Here is an 18,501-nt window from a genome sequence, read left to right as displayed (position 1 = left end):
TTTCTTATAGATTCAAATTGCCCCTTGTTTTACGCATATCGTTAATCTCTCTCTTGAACGAGGCATCTTTCCCAGGGACATGAAACACACTAAAGTTACACCTCTGTTTAAGAAGGGGATGAAGTCTGACCCTGGGCATTATTGGCCTGTATTTATCCTCAGTATAACATCAAAGATCCTGGAGAGAGTTGTACATGAGCAAATTTATAGATATGTCAACAAACAAAGTCTAATGTATGATTTTCAGTCGGGTTTAAAAAAAACATATTCCACTGATTCATGCCTACTTTTCTTGACTGACTTCATCAGGAAAGAGATTGATGAAGGAAATCTCTGTGGAATAGTACTGCTTGACCTATAGAAGGCCTTTGATACAGTTAACCACTGTCTCCTAATCTCCAAACTGGAGGCACTGGGGTTAAACAGTATCCCTCTGGGCTGGGTAAAGTCCTATTTATCAGGTAGGGAGCAAGTAGTAGGTTAATTGTTCACTGTCTCAGGCAAAACCAATGAGTTGTGGCAATCCGCAGGGGAGTGTGCTTGGGCCTCTACTGTATTTACTGTATATTAACGATATGAAAGATGCTTGTTCTTGCCGTCTTTTCCTTTAAGCACAGATGACTATACACTCCTCGTGTCTCACAAAAGTAAAACTATGCTGGAGAGCATACTTAGCACAGAGCTTACTAACATCAGCAAATGGCTTGGAGATAATAAGCTATCTCTGCACCTCGGTAAAACTGAGGCAATTATTTTTGGATCCAGACCTAAATTGAGTAGGTCCTCTGAAATCAGAGTGGAGTTAGGGGGTGAGTTGCTGACTACTAAAACCTCCGTGAGCTACCTGGGATGCATCCTTGATGGAAGCTTGGGAGGCGTGAGCATGGCCACTAAAGTGCTAGGAAGGAAGGTTTTTGGCTAGAAAGTCCAAGCTGCTTGATTAGGTCTCCATGAAAGTGCCTAGCCAATGCCCTCATTCAATGCCATTTAGACTACGCTAGTACTTCCTGGTTTGGTGGGTTATCTAAGCTCATGAAGGGGAGCTCCAGATAGCCCAGAATAAGCTGATCAGGGTAGTATTGAAGGTGAGTCCACGTACTTACATAGGCAGGAGCTGCTTTCAGGAACTAAACTGGCTGCCTGTTGAGGCTAGGGTGTCCCAGATTAGACTAGGTTTGGTTTACAGGAGTATTTATGGTCCTGTGCCCAGATATCTAACTGATTACTTTCCCCGTGTTCGGGATGCACACAATCACAGCACCAGATCAGGTGTTGCTGATGTGTGCTTATACAGGTTCAGGAGTAATGCTGGGAAAGGTACTTTCTTGTATACAGGAGCCTCAGAGTAGAATGAGTTGCCTCTGCCTATAAAAACAACGTCCTCTCTCGGCAGCTTTAAAAATAAAGTAAAAAACTGTTTGATGTCTTCTGTGCCCATATGAATGACCTCTATGATGTAACTGCAATGATGAGATTGATCTTCTTCTTAGTTTTTTGTTTTATTATCTCGCTGTCATACTGTGTTCAACCGTGTTCGATCTTGCCTAGCCATCTTGTTTTAAGAGGACCACAATGGAAATATGTCCCAGACTTTATTGTGTGTTGTCCTCGATGATTTTAATCATGTGCATGTATGGCTTTTTCAAGTTTTATGTGCGCTTGTTTTTTTAAATGATCCAATTACTAACTAAACTAAAAAGTGTGCTTAGGGTCACTGTCCTGTTGGAAGGTGAACCTTTGCCCCAGTCTGAGGTCCTGAGCGCTCTGGAGCAGGTTTTCATCAATGATCTCTCTGTACTTTGCTCCATTCATCTTTCCCTTGATCCTGACTAGTCTCCCAGTCCCTGCCGCTGAAAAACATCCCCACAGCATGATGCTGTCAAAACCATGCTTCACCGTAGGGATGGTATAGGTGGTCATGTGACAAGCGGTGCCTGGGTTCCTCCAGACGTGACGCTTGGCCTTCAGGCCAAAGAATTACATTTTGGTTTCATCAGACCAGAGAATCTTGTTTATCATGGTCTGAGAGGCCTTTAGGTGCCTTTTGGGAAACTCCGAGCAGGCTGTCATGTGCCTTTTACTGAGGAGCGGCTTCCGTCTGGCCACTCTACCTTAAAGGCCTGATTGCTGGAGTGCTGCAGAGATGGTTGTCCTTCTGGAAATTTCTCCAATCTCCACAGAGGAACTCTGGAGCTCTGTCAGAGTAACCATCGGGTTCTTGGTCACCTCCTTGACCAAGGGCGTTCTCTCCCAATTGCTCAGTTTGGCCAGGCGGCCAGCTCTAGGAAGAGTCTTCGTGGTTCCAAACTTCTTCCATTTAAGAATGATTTAGGCCACTGTGTTCTTGAGGACCTTAAATGCTGCAGAAATGTTTTGGTACCCTTCCCCAGATCTGTGCCTCGGAAACAATCCTGTCTCAGAGCTCTACTGACAATTCCTTCGACCTCATGGCTTGGTTTTTGCTCTGACATGCATTGTCAACTGTAGGACCTTATATAGACAGGTGTGTGCCTTCCAAATCATGTCCAATCAATTGAATTTACCACAGGTGGACTCCAATCAAGTTGTAGAAACATCTCAAGGATGATCAATGGAAACAGGATGCAGCTGAGCTCAATTTTGAGTCTCATAGCAAAGGGTCTGGATATGTTTGTAAATAAGCTATTTCTGTTTTTTATTTTCTATAAATTAGCAAAAAAATCAAAAAAACTGTCTTTGCTTTCTCATTATGGGGTATTGTGTGTAGATTGATGGATTTAAAAAAAAATCTATTTTTTAACTTAGCAGACACACAACTTACAGGAGCAATAAGTGCCTTGCTCCAGGGTATATCGACAGATTTTTCACAAAGTTGACTCGGGGATTCAAACCAGCGATAGTCCAGTTACAGGCCCAATGCTCTTTACCACTAGGCTACCTAGCAGTGTACGTGTAGTCTACATACTGTGCATGTTTGCAATAACACAGATAAATGGTTGTATAATACTGTTTAATGCAGGACCCTATACAACCTCTATCAGAGAACACACATTTGGATTCACATGATCAATGACAACGTTTCAACAGTGGGAAAAACAAAAGTGTCAGCATGACAATTCAAATATGCAGTCTTACATAAGAAGGAGAATAATATGATCTTATCTGGCCTTGGACATCTGATTTAGTGGTTATGATTAAGTCTGGCTCTCTGAGTCTAAAGATGGCAATGGAGCAGTATTTTAAACATGTGTTCAATGACCTTACAAGAGTCAAATGGTATATTTGTTTGTGATAATAAGTAGTTCCTTTCACAACAACCATGACTCAAGACCATGACTGTGGATTCTCAGTGATATGCATCTTTAGCTGTTAATGTACATTCATGACTCAAAGAAAAAGTACAAGCTTGTGATTCTTAGCATTAGTCGAGTATGTGTTGTGTAGTATTGCCAGTAATCTCATTCTTCATGTACCACAGCCTCTCAGTCCTACCTGCCCTCTATGAGCCTGCCGCCCAACCACGGCCTCCTTTCCCCAAACCAGCTTGTCTCCCCTGGTCCTCCTGGCTCTGGATACAGCTACAACCACATGGCTGGATCCTACTCCTCACAGATCAGCAGCATGTCAGTCTCAGCCTAAAGTCTCATGACCTGTATAAGATCAAATGTGTCTCTAACAATCTAGAAAATGTAGTCCAGAATGTTTTCTATAACTGCTGATAAATAACACCAATCAACCATCAAACTTGAAAAGCTTAATAACAATTGACCATGGAGTTGAAATGTGATATGGATAACGAATGTCCTGCCAGTACCACCAGACCCCCTGCCCCCTATACCCTCACTCTCCGGCTCTGGTCCCTGATGGTCAGTCCTCCGGTTCCAGTGTCGTACGGTAGGATCACACCACAACCATAACCATAGTCTGACCCTTATGTCACGTTATGTTGTCATTCTATAAAGTTATGTTAATTTATGTTATGACACTGCACATATTGTCAAGATATCATAATCATCTGATCATGGTAGTTACTGTGCATCTTCACTTTTCACTCTAATCTAGTCTCAGTGGATCTCTATGGGACTCCAAATCCAAGAAGTCACTCCTGGTCACTGCAACTGCACTAAATCCTATAAGTTGTATCTGTCATTTCTATTTTGGTTAAGTAAGATATACAGTAGTTTATTTCATACTCTGTTATCTGTTATGTAGAGTTTTGTGTTTTAAGTAATCTCACATCAAGTGAGAAGGTTTGTTCCATGACCAGGCAATGACTCAGCAATCATTGGGTGTTTTGTAATAAGTCCTTTCACTCCTTGTGTCATTTTCCATTGTATACCATCATGACTGCTTCATTGTGGCCTCATTGCTGCCGGGATGGGGGCTGGGATTAAAAATTAAAATATAGGACAAAACACACATCACGACAAGCGAGACACCACAACACTATATAAAGCACAACATGGTAGCAGCACAAAACATGGTACAAATATTCATCAAAAAGAAAGGTGGACCAAGGCACTCTTCATATAATTAATTAAAATGCCTTTATTAGTATGGCATGTTCAATAGAAACAAAGTATTAAAAAACCGACGCGTTTCGGTGCATGGCCTTCGTCAGGGAGTACAAAAAAATAATACAATGTCCTTTTTTGAACAGCTTTTCCAATTAGCCCTAATTAGAAGAGGGAGTGGTTACAACATTGATTGGACACACCTAGTAAGCAATACTATACACATTAAAAAGTGAAATACTGTAGCTATGTTATCATAAAAACACAACTCCAAGCTAGAAGTATCAGGACACTTAGAAAGGTAGTTCTAACCTTAAATATGACTGGGAGAAGTGTCAAGAATAAGAAAGCAATATATTCCATAGTACACTAGAACACAGCAAATCATTGACAACAACAGTCTAAAAATAGCTGAGGGCAATTGAGCAAAATGTCCACTAGATGACAGCAAATGGACCTATCACGACCCTACAGGAAGGGTGGGAAATCCATAACTTCATTTAAACCAGGGTATTTAGTAGCCTGTAGTTTGTAAATCCAAAAACTTTCCCTTTGGTTTAACTGTTTAAGACGGTCCGCTTTTCTAATAGAGGCCGGAATATGATCAATACCCATAGCTTGAACTTATTCCCTTCCACCAATACCTTAACAGCATTAACCCTAACATCAAACTAACTATGGAGTACAGCAAGGATAACATTCATTTTTTGGACCTCGACATTAGTAAAAATGACAAAGGTTGTTTGCACACATCAATCTTTAGGAAGCCTACAGATGGGAATACCATTCTGAGGGCAGACAGCTTTCACCCCAAAAGGTTAAAGAGAATATTCCATATGGCCAATTCCAAAGAGTCCGCAGAATTTGCGACCAGGAAACAGACTACAGTGTCAAATCTGATTCCCCAATTATTTTTTATGATTTTTTAATGTTCTCTGCTTCAGTGCTGTATTTTGTAACAAAATACACTCTCTCTGATTTTGTAACCACTCCCTCTTCTAATTAGGGCTAATTGGAAAAGCTGTTCAAAAAAGGACATTGTATTATTTTTTTGTACTCCCTGACGAAGGCCATGCAGCCGAAACGCGTCGGTTTTTTAATACTTTGTTTCTATTGAACATGCCATACTAATAAAGGCATTTTAATTAATTATATGAAAGTGCCTTGGTCCACCTTCCTTTTTGATGGCCCAATTTACCCCTTTTACCAAAGAGCACCTTCTGTCTACCAAAATGTACTATTGTGTACCTTAGTAGCTCTTCCCTTCCTCCTCTTTCTACTATGGTACAATATTATTGGGTACAGACAGCAGCACAAAGAGCAAGAAGGTAGAGACAGCAATACATCACGTGAAGCAGCCACAACTGTCAGTAAGTGTCCATGATTGAGTCTTTGAATGAAGAGATGGAGATAAAATGGTCCGGTTTGAGTGTTTTTTGCAGCTCGTTCTAGTCGCTTCCTGCAGCGAACTGAAAGAGGAGCAGGGATGTGTGTGCTTTGGGGACCTTTAACAAATGTGGCTGGCAGAATGGGTATTGTATGTGGGGGATGAGGGCTGCAGTAGGTATCTCAGATAGGGGGGAGTGAGGCCTAAGAGGGTTTTATAATAAGCATCAACCAATGGGTCTTGCGACAGGTAAACAGAGATGACTGGTTTACAAAGTAGTATAGAGTGCAGTGATGTGTCCTATAAGGGGCATTGGTGGCAAATCCTGATTGCCAAATGATAAAGAACTTCTAGCCACTCGAGAGCACCTTTACCTGCCGATCTTATAATTATGTCTCCGTAACTCGCATGGGTAGGATGGTCATCTGAATCAGGGTTAGTTTGGCTGGTGGGGTGTGAGGAGCAATTACGATAGAGGAAACCAAAGTCTAGATTTAACCTTAGCCTGCAGCTTTGATATGTGCTGAGAGAAGGAAAGGGTACCGTCTAGCCATACTCGCAAGTACTTGTATGAAGTGACTACCTCAAGCTCTAAACCCTCAGAAGTAGCAATCACCGGTGGGGAGAGGGTGGATCCTTTGATCCTTTGATTGGGTGGACAACATGTCAGTTCATGCAGCAAGAGCTCTGATAGTTTGGAGGACGTCCTCCGGAACTTGTCATAATTACGGTGTAAGTCTATGGAAGGGGGTGAGAAAAATTAGCCTCTTAGGTTTTGTATTGAAGTCAATGTACCCAGAGGAGGACGGAAACTAGCTTTCTTCTGGCTACACCATGGTGCTACCCTACAGAGTGCTTTTGATGCAAAACAGTGTGTTTTAATCAATTATTTGGTGACATGAATATATTTAGTATAGTTATATCTAAAAAGGGTCATTTTAAATAATTCAACATTTTAAATGTTTCACTATTTTTGTTTGTATAAAATTCACTAAGGATGGTCCTCCCCTTCCTCTGAGGAGCCTCCACTGGTGTACCAGCTTGTGTCCTCAAAAGTGACAACACCTCAGAAATGCATAACTATTTTTTACCAGAAAGGTGAAATTTGAACTTTTTTTCGGAGTATGCAGCATTGCTAGTTATTTTTGGCACTCTCAAGATAAATAATTACTTTTGGGGATTACATAGATTTTTGATTACATTTAGTTAAATTGTAAAAAAAAAATATATATTTTTTACATTTTGGTTGGGGGTGTGTTACAGGCCCAATCAGAATGCATTCTAAGAAGGTCTCGAAATTGTGTTGTCAAACTGTAATAATTAGCTGGTGAAGGAAATACTTTTGTTAGGGGATTTCAATACTGATGTCTGCAAAAAGGATAGTCCAACCCACAATGTATTTATGCACTTCTGTAGATCATTTGCTCTGACACAAATTATATAAGGTCCCACCAGGATATGTGAAACAGTGCAAAGTACGATTGATTTAATATTGGTGTCTGATAAATCCAAAATATCGCAGAGTGGGGTAATAGTATATGGAATCAGTGATTATGTTATAACATTTTGCACAAGGAGGGTTTTTAAACATATATTTAAGTGTCATAAAACTGTTAGATTCAGAGGACTCAAAAAATACTGTGTTGACATGTTTGGGGACCAAGTGGGTAAAATTGACTGGTCACCTGTGCTGGAAAGCGTAGGGGTAGACAGTGCCTGGGAAGCCTTTCATTGTAGATTCCTTGATGTGGTGAATGTGATGGCTCCCATTAGACGGGTCAGAGTAAAGCCGAGATCTAGACCTTGGTTTTATCATGAAATTCTAGAATCTATCCACCCAAGGAATAAAGCCTTTAATACATTTAAAAGCTCTCAAGAGCAGCCTGATTTTCTCCTATATACAGTTGAAGTCGGAAGTTTACATACACTTCGGTTGGAGTCCATTAAAACTTGTTTATCAACCACTCCACAAATTCCTTGTTAACAAACTATAGTTTTGGCAAGTCGGTTAGGACATCTACTTTGTGCATGACACAAGTAATTTTTCCAACAATTGTTTACAGACAGATTATTTCACTTATAATTCACTGTATCACAATTCCAGTGGGTCAGAAGTTTACATACACTAAGTTCACTGTGCCTCTTGAGCCTATGGGGGGTGCTATTTCGATCTTGGAAAAATTGGTCTCCAAATTAAACTGCCTCGTACTCAATTCTTGCTCGTACAATATGCATATTATTATTACTATTGGATAGAAAACAATCTCTAGTTTCTAAAACCGTTTGAATTATGTCTGTGGGTGAACCAGAACTCTTTCTGCAGCGAAATCCATGACAGGAACTGCGAAGGTCTGAAAATTAGGCTCTGTTCTCAGATCAGTTTAAAGCTCTGTATGTATCCTATGGGTCGACATGAACTGCACCCGCCTTCCCCTGGATGTCAGTAACCAATGAGAAGTGGAATGGAGTGTCTACGTAATTCTCAGAGTTTATAAAAGGCCAAGGAACGAGGGGAGCTCTCTTTTCGACGTTCGTCATTGCGCAAAGCAGGACCTCAGAATGGCATTTTGAAACGCTCAGTTATCGACCTTAGATATATCCGTCTGTAATTTAATTCGAAATAGGTGTTAGAAACATCATAACGAAGTTATTTTAAACCGAGTTATATCAGTTTATGCGAGTATATTGCTATTTTCAGAATTTCCTTAGTATTGCGTTTTTGAGGATTTGGGCATGCTGTGGCCACATAGCTATTGTTAGCTGCTAATTCCGAAGTTGAAGACTACGTTTTACAACCAAGCAACGATTCTTTTGGACAACAGACCACTTGCCCAAGATTCTGATGGAAGCTCGTCCAAAAGTAAGAGCTATTTATGATGTTATTCCGTATTTATGTGGAAAAATGTAAACGGATTTGTCCGCCAATTATTGCGGCACTAGTCTGGCTGTAACGCACACTGTATGTCTAGTAACGTTAATTTTAAAAATCTAACTCAGCGGTTGCATTAATAACTAATGCATCTTTCATTTGATGTCCAACCTGTATTTTTTAGTCAAGTTTACGATTATTTATTGATTAGATTAGGTGCCTTTCCAAGATGGCGCCGGCCAGAATGCATGACCTGTTGCCACTGATCACATTGTATAACCACGATTTGTGCTGCTAAATATTCACATTTTCGAACAAAACCTATATGGATTGTGTAATATGATGTTACAGGACTGTCATCTGAAGAATTCTGAGAAGGTTAGTGAAAAATTAATTTATTTTGGTGGTGAATACGTTATCGCTGTGTTTGGCTGGAATCAATGCTGTTGTCTGGTTTGCTATTGTGGTAAGCTAATATAACGATATATTGTGTTTTCGCTGTAAAACACTTAGAAAATCTGAAATATTGTCTTGATTCACAAGATCTGTGTCTTTCAATTGCTGTACGCTGTGTATTTTTAAGAAATGTTTTATGATGAGTAATTAGCTAATACACGATGGTCTCTGTAGTTATTCTAGTCATTTTAGTGAGAGTTGTGATGGGGGCTGCAATTGTAAACTATGATTTATACCTGAAATATGCACATTTTTCTAACAAAACATATGCTATACAATAAATATGTTATCAGACTGTCATCTGATGAAGTTTTTTCTTGGTTAGTGGCTATTTATATCTTTATTTGGTCGAATTGGTGATAGCTACTGGTGGAGTGAAAAAATAGTGGAGTAAGAAAAATGGTGTCTTTTGCTAACGTGGTTAGCTAATAGATTTACATATTGTGTCTTCCCTGTAAAACATTTTAAAAATCAGAAATGGTGGCTAGATTCACAAGAAGTGTATCTTTCATCTGGTGTCTTGGACTTGTGATTTAATGATATTTAGATGCTAGTATTTACTTGTGACGCTATGCTAGGCTATGCTAGTCAGCTTTTTTACTGGTGGGGGTGCTCCCGGATCCGGGTTTGGGAGGAACTAGAAGTTAAACAGCTTGGAAAATTCCAGAAACTATTTAATGGCTTTAGAAGCTTCTGATAGGCTAATTGACATAATTTGAGTCAATTTGAGGTATACCTGTGGATGTATTTCAAGGCCTACCCTCAAACTCAGTGCCTCTTTGCTTGACATCATGGGAAAATCTAAAGAAATCAGCCAAGACTTCAAAAAAGTCTGGTTTATCCTTGGGAGCAATTTCCAAATGCCTGAAGATACCACGTTCATCTGTACAAACAATAGTACGCAAGTACAAACACCATGGGACCACGCAGCCGTTATACCGCTCAGGAAGGAGAGGCATTCTGTCTCCTAAAGATGAACATATTTTGGTGTGAAAAGTGCAAATCAATCCCAGAACAACAGCAAAGGAACATGTGAAGATGCTGGAGGAAACAGGTACAAAAGTATCTATATCCACAGTAAAGCAAGTCTTATATCGACATAACCTGATAGGCCGCTCAGCAAGGAAGAAGCCACTGCTCCAAAACCGCCATAAAAAAGCCAGACTACGGTTTGCAACTGCACATGGGGACAAAGATTGTAATTTTTGGAGAAATGTCCTCTGGTCTGATGAAACAAAAATAGAACTGTTTGGCCATAATGACCATCATTATGTTTGGAGGAAAAAGGGGGAGGCTTGCAAGCTGAAGAACACCATCCCAACCGTGAAGCACAGGGGTGGCAGCATTATGTTGTGGGGGTGCTTTGCTGCAGGAGGGACTGGTGCACTTCACAAAATAGATGGCATCATGAGGGAGGAAAATTGTGTGGATATAGTGAAGCAACATCTCAAGACGTCAGTCAGGAAGTTAACGCTTGGTCGCAAATGGGTCTTCCAAATGGACAGTGACCCCAAGCATACATTCAAAGTTGTGGCAAAATGGCTTAAGGACAATGAAGTCAAGGTATTGGAGTGGCCATCACAAAGCCCTGACCTCAGTCCTATAGAAAATTTGTGGACAGAACTGAAAAAGCGTGTGTGAGCAAGGGGGCCTACAAACCTGACAAAGTTACACCAGCTCTGTCAGGAGGAATGGGCCAAAATTCACCCAACCTATTGTGGGAAGCTTGTGGAAGGCTACCCTAAATGTTTGACCCAAGTTAAACAATTTAAAAGCAATGCTACCAAATACTAATTGAGTGTATGTAAACTTCTGACCCACTGGGAATGTGATGAAAGAAATCAAAGCTGAAATAAATCATTCTCTTTACTATTATTCTGACATTTCACATTCTTAAAATAAAGTGGTGATCCTAACTGACCTAAGACAGGGAATTTTTACTCTGATTAAATGTCAGGAATGGTGAAAAACTGAGTTTAAATGTATGTGGCTATGGTGTATGTGAACTTCTGACTTCAACTGTAAACGTCACAGAAATGAAGCACAGGGCAGGATGGATGTAGCTAAGAGGTGTTACTTTGCTGATAAAATCATTGAGATCAAAAATGATCCTAAAAAGCCTTGGAAATCATTTAAGGAACTAGGCTGTAGTAGTACTACCAAAAACAAACTAAATGGTATTGGACTGAACGTTAGGGAGGAGATGGTATATGAAAAAGCAGAGATTGCCAATGAATTCAACTCTTTTTTTTCTGTTGCCAGCAAGCTAGTTAGCAAGCTGCACACAATATTTTGTGTGGAATTTTGTGTGGAATTGGTTTGTATGGAAACAACCAATTCAAGAAGTACTATGCCGAGTTAGGGGTTCATCTAAACTCTTTTTCTTTTGCAAAGGTAGCAACAGCTAAAATAGCCAGTATGCTAGCAGAGCTTCAATGTTTCAAAGCCACAGGCCTGGATAATATTCCTGCAAGGTTTCTTATAGATTCAAATTGCCCCTTGTTTTACGCATATCGTTAATCTCTCTCTTGAACGAGGCATCTTTCCCAGGGACATGAAACACACTAAAGTTACACCTCTGTTTAAGAAGGGGATGAAGTCTGACCCTGGGCATTATTGGCCTGTATTTATCCTCAGTATAACATCAAAGATCCTGGAGAGAGTTGTACATGAGCAAATTTATAGATATGTCAACAAACAAAGTCTAATGTATGATTTTCAGTCGGGTTTAAAAAAAACATATTCCACTGATTCATGCCTACTTTTCTTGACTGACTTCATCAGGAAAGAGATTGATGAAGGAAATCTCTGTGGAATAGTACTGCTTGACCTATAGAAGGCCTTTGATACAGTTAACCACTGTCTCCTAATCTCCAAACTGGAGGCACTGGGGTTAAACAGTATCCCTCTGGGCTGGGTAAAGTCCTATTTATCAGGTAGGGAGCAAGTAGTAGGTTAATTGTTCACTGTCTCAGGCAAAACCAATGAGTTGTGGCAATCCGCAGGGGAGTGTGCTTGGGCCTCTACTGTATTTACTGTATATTAACGATATGAAAGATGCTTGTTCTTGCCGTCTTTTCCTTTAAGCACAGATGACTATACACTCCTCGTGTCTCACAAAAGTAAAACTATGCTGGAGAGCATACTTAGCACAGAGCTTACTAACATCAGCAAATGGCTTGGAGATAATAAGCTATCTCTGCACCTCGGTAAAACTGAGGCAATTATTTTTGGATCCAGACCTAAATTGAGTAGGTCCTCTGAAATCAGAGTGGAGTTAGGGGGTGAGTTGCTGACTACTAAAACCTCCGTGAGCTACCTGGGATGCATCCTTGATGGAAGCTTGGGAGGCGTGAGCATGGCCACTAAAGTGCTAGGGAAGGTTAATGCCAGTTTTTGGCTAGAAAGTCCAAGCTGCTTGATTAGGTCTCCATGAAAGTGCCTAGCCAATGCCCTCATTCAATGCCATTTAGACTACGCTAGTACTTCCTGGTTTGGTGGGTTATCTAAGCTCATGAAGGGGAGCTCCAGATAGCCCAGAATAAGCTGATCAGGGTAGTATTGAAGGTGAGTCCACGTACTTACATAGGCAGGAGCTGCTTTCAGGAACTAAACTGGCTGCCTGTTGAGGCTAGGGTGTCCCAGATTAGACTAGGTTTGGTTTACAGGAGTATTTATGGTCCTGTGCCCAGATATCTAACTGATTACTTTCCCCGTGTTCGGGATGCACACAATCACAGCACCAGATCAGGTGTTGCTGATGTGTGCTTATACAGGTTCAGGAGTAATGCTGGGAAAGGTACTTTCTTGTATACAGGAGCCTCAGAGTAGAATGAGTTGCCTCTGCCTATAAAAACAACGTCCTCTCTCGGCAGCTTTAAAAATAAAGTAAAAAACTGTTTGATGTCTTCTGTGCCCATATGAATGACCTCTATGATGTAACTGCAATGATGAGATTGATCTTCTTCTTAGTTTTTTGTTTTATTATCTCGCTGTCATACTGTGTTCAACCGTGTTCGATCTTGCCTAGCCATCTTGTTTTAAGAGGACCACAATGGAAATATGTCCCAGACTTTATTGTGTGTTGTCCTCGATGATTTTAATCATGTGCATGTATGGCTTTTTCAAGTTTTATGTGCGCTTGTTTTTTTAAATGATCCAATTACTAACTAAACTAAAAAGTGTGCTTAGGGTCACTGTCCTGTTGGAAGGTGAACCTTTGCCCCAGTCTGAGGTCCTGAGCGCTCTGGAGCAGGTTTTCATCAATGATCTCTCTGTACTTTGCTCCATTCATCTTTCCCTTGATCCTGACTAGTCTCCCAGTCCCTGCCGCTGAAAAACATCCCCACAGCATGATGCTGTCAAAACCATGCTTCACCGTAGGGATGGTATAGGTGGTCATGTGACAAGCGGTGCCTGGGTTCCTCCAGACGTGACGCTTGGCCTTCAGGCCAAAGAATTACATTTTGGTTTCATCAGACCAGAGAATCTTGTTTATCATGGTCTGAGAGGCCTTTAGGTGCCTTTTGGGAAACTCCGAGCAGGCTGTCATGTGCCTTTTACTGAGGAGCGGCTTCCGTCTGGCCACTCTACCTTAAAGGCCTGATTGCTGGAGTGCTGCAGAGATGGTTGTCCTTCTGGAAATTTCTCCAATCTCCACAGAGGAACTCTGGAGCTCTGTCAGAGTAACCATCGGGTTCTTGGTCACCTCCTTGACCAAGGGCGTTCTCTCCCAATTGCTCAGTTTGGCCAGGCGGCCAGCTCTAGGAAGAGTCTTCGTGGTTCCAAACTTCTTCCATTTAAGAATGATTTAGGCCACTGTGTTCTTGAGGACCTTAAATGCTGCAGAAATGTTTTGGTACCCTTCCCCAGATCTGTGCCTCGGAAACAATCCTGTCTCAGAGCTCTACTGACAATTCCTTCGACCTCATGGCTTGGTTTTTGCTCTGACATGCATTGTCAACTGTAGGACCTTATATAGACAGGTGTGTGCCTTCCAAATCATGTCCAATCAATTGAATTTACCACAGGTGGACTCCAATCAAGTTGTAGAAACATCTCAAGGATGATCAATGGAAACAGGATGCAGCTGAGCTCAATTTTGAGTCTCATAGCAAAGGGTCTGGATATGTTTGTAAATAAGCTATTTCTGTTTTTTATTTTCTATAAATTAGCAAAAAAATCAAAAAAACTGTCTTTGCTTTCTCATTATGGGGTATTGTGTGTAGATTGATGGATTTAAAAAAAAATCTATTTTTTAACTTAGCAGACACACAACTTACAGGAGCAATAAGTGCCTTGCTCCAGGGTATATCGACAGATTTTTCACAAAGTTGACTCGGGGATTCAAACCAGCGATAGTCCAGTTACAGGCCCAATGCTCTTTACCACTAGGCTACCTAGCAGTGTACGTGTAGTCTACATACTGTGCATGTTTGCAATAACACAGATAAATGGTTGTATAATACTGTTTAATGCAGGACCCTATACAACCTCTATCAGAGAACACACATTTGGATTCACATGATCAATGACAACGTTTCAACAGTGGGAAAAACAAAAGTGTCAGCATGACAATTCAAATATGCAGTCTTACATAAGAAGGAGAATAATATGATCTTATCTGGCCTTGGACATCTGATTTAGTGGTTATGATTAAGTCTGGCTCTCTGAGTCTAAAGATGGCAATGGAGCAGTATTTTAAACATGTGTTCAATGACCTTACAAGAGTCAAATGGTATATTTGTTTGTGATAATAAGTAGTTCCTTTCACAACAACCATGACTCAAGACCATGACTGTGGATTCTCAGTGATATGCATCTTTAGCTGTTAATGTACATTCATGACTCAAAGAAAAAGTACAAGCTTGTGATTCTTAGCATTAGTCGAGTATGTGTTGTGTAGTATTGCCAGTAATCTCATTCTTCATGTACCACAGCCTCTCAGTCCTACCTGCCCTCTATGAGCCTGCCGCCCAACCACGGCCTCCTTTCCCCAAACCAGCTTGTCTCCCCTGGTCCTCCTGGCTCTGGATACAGCTACAACCACATGGCTGGATCCTACTCCTCACAGATCAGCAGCATGTCAGTCTCAGCCTAAAGTCTCATGACCTGTATAAGATCAAATGTGTCTCTAACAATCTAGAAAATGTAGTCCAGAATGTTTTCTATAACTGCTGATAAATAACACCAATCAACCATCAAACTTGAAAAGCTTAATAACAATTGACCATGGAGTTGAAATGTGATATGGATAACGAATGTCCTGCCAGTACCACCAGACCCCCTGCCCCCTATACCCTCACTCTCCGGCTCTGGTCCCTGATGGTCAGTCCTCCGGTTCCAGTGTCGTACGGTAGGATCACACCACAACCATAACCATAGTCTGACCCTTATGTCACGTTATGTTGTCATTCTATAAAGTTATGTTAATTTATGTTATGACACTGCACATATTGTCAAGATATCATAATCATCTGATCATGGTAGTTACTGTGCATCTTCACTTTTCACTCTAATCTAGTCTCAGTGGATCTCTATGGGACTCCAAATCCAAGAAGTCACTCCTGGTCACTGCAACTGCACTAAATCCTATAAGTTGTATCTGTCATTTCTATTTTGGTTAAGTAAGATATACAGTAGTTTATTTCATACTCTGTTATCTGTTATGTAGAGTTTTGTGTTTTAAGTAATCTCACATCAAGTGAGAAGGTTTGTTCCATGACCAGGCAATGACTCAGCAATCATTGGGTGTTTTGTAATAAGTCCTTTCACTCCTTGTGTCATTTTCCATTGTATACCATCATGACTGCTTCATTGTGGCCTCATTGCTGCCGGGATGGGGGCTGGGATTAAAAATTAAAATATAGGACAAAACACACATCACGACAAGCGAGACACCACAACACTATATAAAGCACAACATGGTAGCAGCACAAAACATGGTACAAATATTCATCAAAAAGAAAGGTGGACCAAGGCACTCTTCATATAATTAATTAAAATGCCTTTATTAGTATGGCATGTTCAATAGAAACAAAGTATTAAAAAACCGACGCGTTTCGGTGCATGGCCTTCGTCAGGGAGTACAAAAAAATAATACAATGTCCTTTTTTGAACAGCTTTTCCAATTAGCCCTAATTAGAAGAGGGAGTGGTTACAACATTGATTGGACACACCTAGTAAGCAATACTATACACATTAAAAAGTGAAATACTGTAGCTATGTTATCATAAAAACACAACTCCAAGCTAGAAGTATCAGGACACTTAGAAAGGTAGTTCTAACCTTAAATATGACTGGGAGAAGTGTCAAGAATAAGAAAGCAATATATTCCATAGTACACTAGAACACAGCAAATCATTGACAACAACAGTCTAAAAATAGCTGAGGGCAATTGAGCAAAATGTCCACTAGATGACAGCAAATGGACCTATCACGACCCTACAGGAAGGGTGGGAAATCCATAACTTCATTTAAACCAGGGTATTTAGTAGCCTGTAGTTTGTAAATCCAAAAACTTTCCCTTTGGTTTAACTGTTTAAGACGGTCCGCTTTTCTAATAGAGGCCGGAATATGATCAATACCCATAGCTTGAACTTATTCCCTTCCACCAATACCTTAACAGCATTAACCCTAACATCAAACTAACTATGGAGTACAGCAAGGATAACATTCATTTTTTGGACCTCGACATTAGTAAAAATGACAAAGGTTGTTTGCACACATCAATCTTTAGGAAGCCTACAGATGGGAATACCATTCTGAGGGCAGACAGCTTTCACCCCAAAAGGTTAAAGAGAATATTCCATATGGCCAATTCCAAAGAGTCCGCAGAATTTGCGACCAGGAAACAGACTACAGTGTCAAATCTGATTCCCCAATTATTTTTTATGATTCTTTTAATGTTCTCTGCTTCAGTGCTGTATTTTGTAACAAAATACACTCTCTCTGATTTTGTAACCACTCCCTCTTCTAATTAGGGCTAATTGGAAAAGCTGTTCAAAAAAGGACATTGTATTATTTTTTTGTACTCCCTGACGAAGGCCATGCAGCCGAAACGCGTCGGTTTTTTAATACTTTGTTTCTATTGAACATGCCATACTAATAAAGGCATTTTAATTAATTATATGAAGAGTGCCTTGGTCCACCTTCCTTTTTGATGGCCAATTTACCCCTTTTACCAAAGAGCACCTTCTGTCTACCAAAATGTACTATTGTGTACCTTAGTAGCTCTTCCCTTCCTCCTCTTTCTACTATGGTACAAATATTATTGGGTACAGACAGCAGCACAAAGAGCAAGAAGGTAGAGACAGCAATACATCACGTGAAGCAGCCACAACTGTCAGTAAGTGTCCATGATTGAGTCTTTGAATGAAGAGATGGAGATAAAATGGTCCGGTTTGAGTGTTTTTTGCAGCTCGTTCTAGTCGCTTCCTGCAGCGAACTGAAAGAGGAGCAGGGATGTGTGTGCTTTGGGGACCTTTAACAGAATGTGGCTGGCAGAATGGGTATTGTATGTGGGGGATGAGGGCTGCAGTAGGTATCTCAGATAGGGGGGAGTGAGGCCTAAGAGGGTTTTATAATAAGCATCAACCAATGGGTCTTGCGACAGGTAAACAGAGATGACTGGTTTACAGAGTAGTATAGAGTGCAGTGATGTGTCCTATAAGGGGCATTGGTGGCAAATCTGATTGCCAAATGATAAAGAACTTCTAGCCACTCGAGAGCACCCTTACCTGCCGATCTATAAATTATGTCTCCGTAATCTAGCATGGGTAGGATGGTCATCTGAATCAGGGTTAGTTTGGCTGGTGGGGTGAAAGAGGAGCAATTACGATAGAGGAAACCAAGTCTAGATTTAACCTTAGCCTGCAGCTTTGATATGTGCTGAGAGAAGGAAAGGGTACCGTCTAGCCATACTCGCAAGTACTTGTATGAAGTGACTACCTCAAGCTCTAAACCCTCAGAAGTAGCAATCACACCGGTGGGGAGAGGGTGGATCCTTTGATCCTTTGATTGGGTGGACAACATGTCAGTTCATGCAGCAAAAGCTCTGATAGTTTGGAGGACGTCCTCCGGAACTTGTCATAATTACGGTGTAAGTCTATGGAAGGGGGTGAGAAAAATTAGCCTCTTAGGTTTTGTATTGAAGTCAATGTACCCAGAGGAGGACGGAAACTAGCTTTCTTCTGGCTACACCATGGTACTACCCTACAGAGTGCTGTTGAGGCTACTGTAGACCTTCATTGCAAAACAGTGTGTTTTAATCAGTTATTTGGTGACTTGATAATATT

Source organism: Salvelinus namaycush, chromosome 9, assembly GCF_016432855.1.
Source record: "Salvelinus namaycush isolate Seneca chromosome 9, SaNama_1.0, whole genome shotgun sequence".
Lineage (NCBI taxonomy): Eukaryota > Metazoa > Chordata > Actinopteri > Salmoniformes > Salmonidae > Salvelinus > Salvelinus namaycush.
This window is presented reverse-complemented; position numbering follows the sequence as displayed.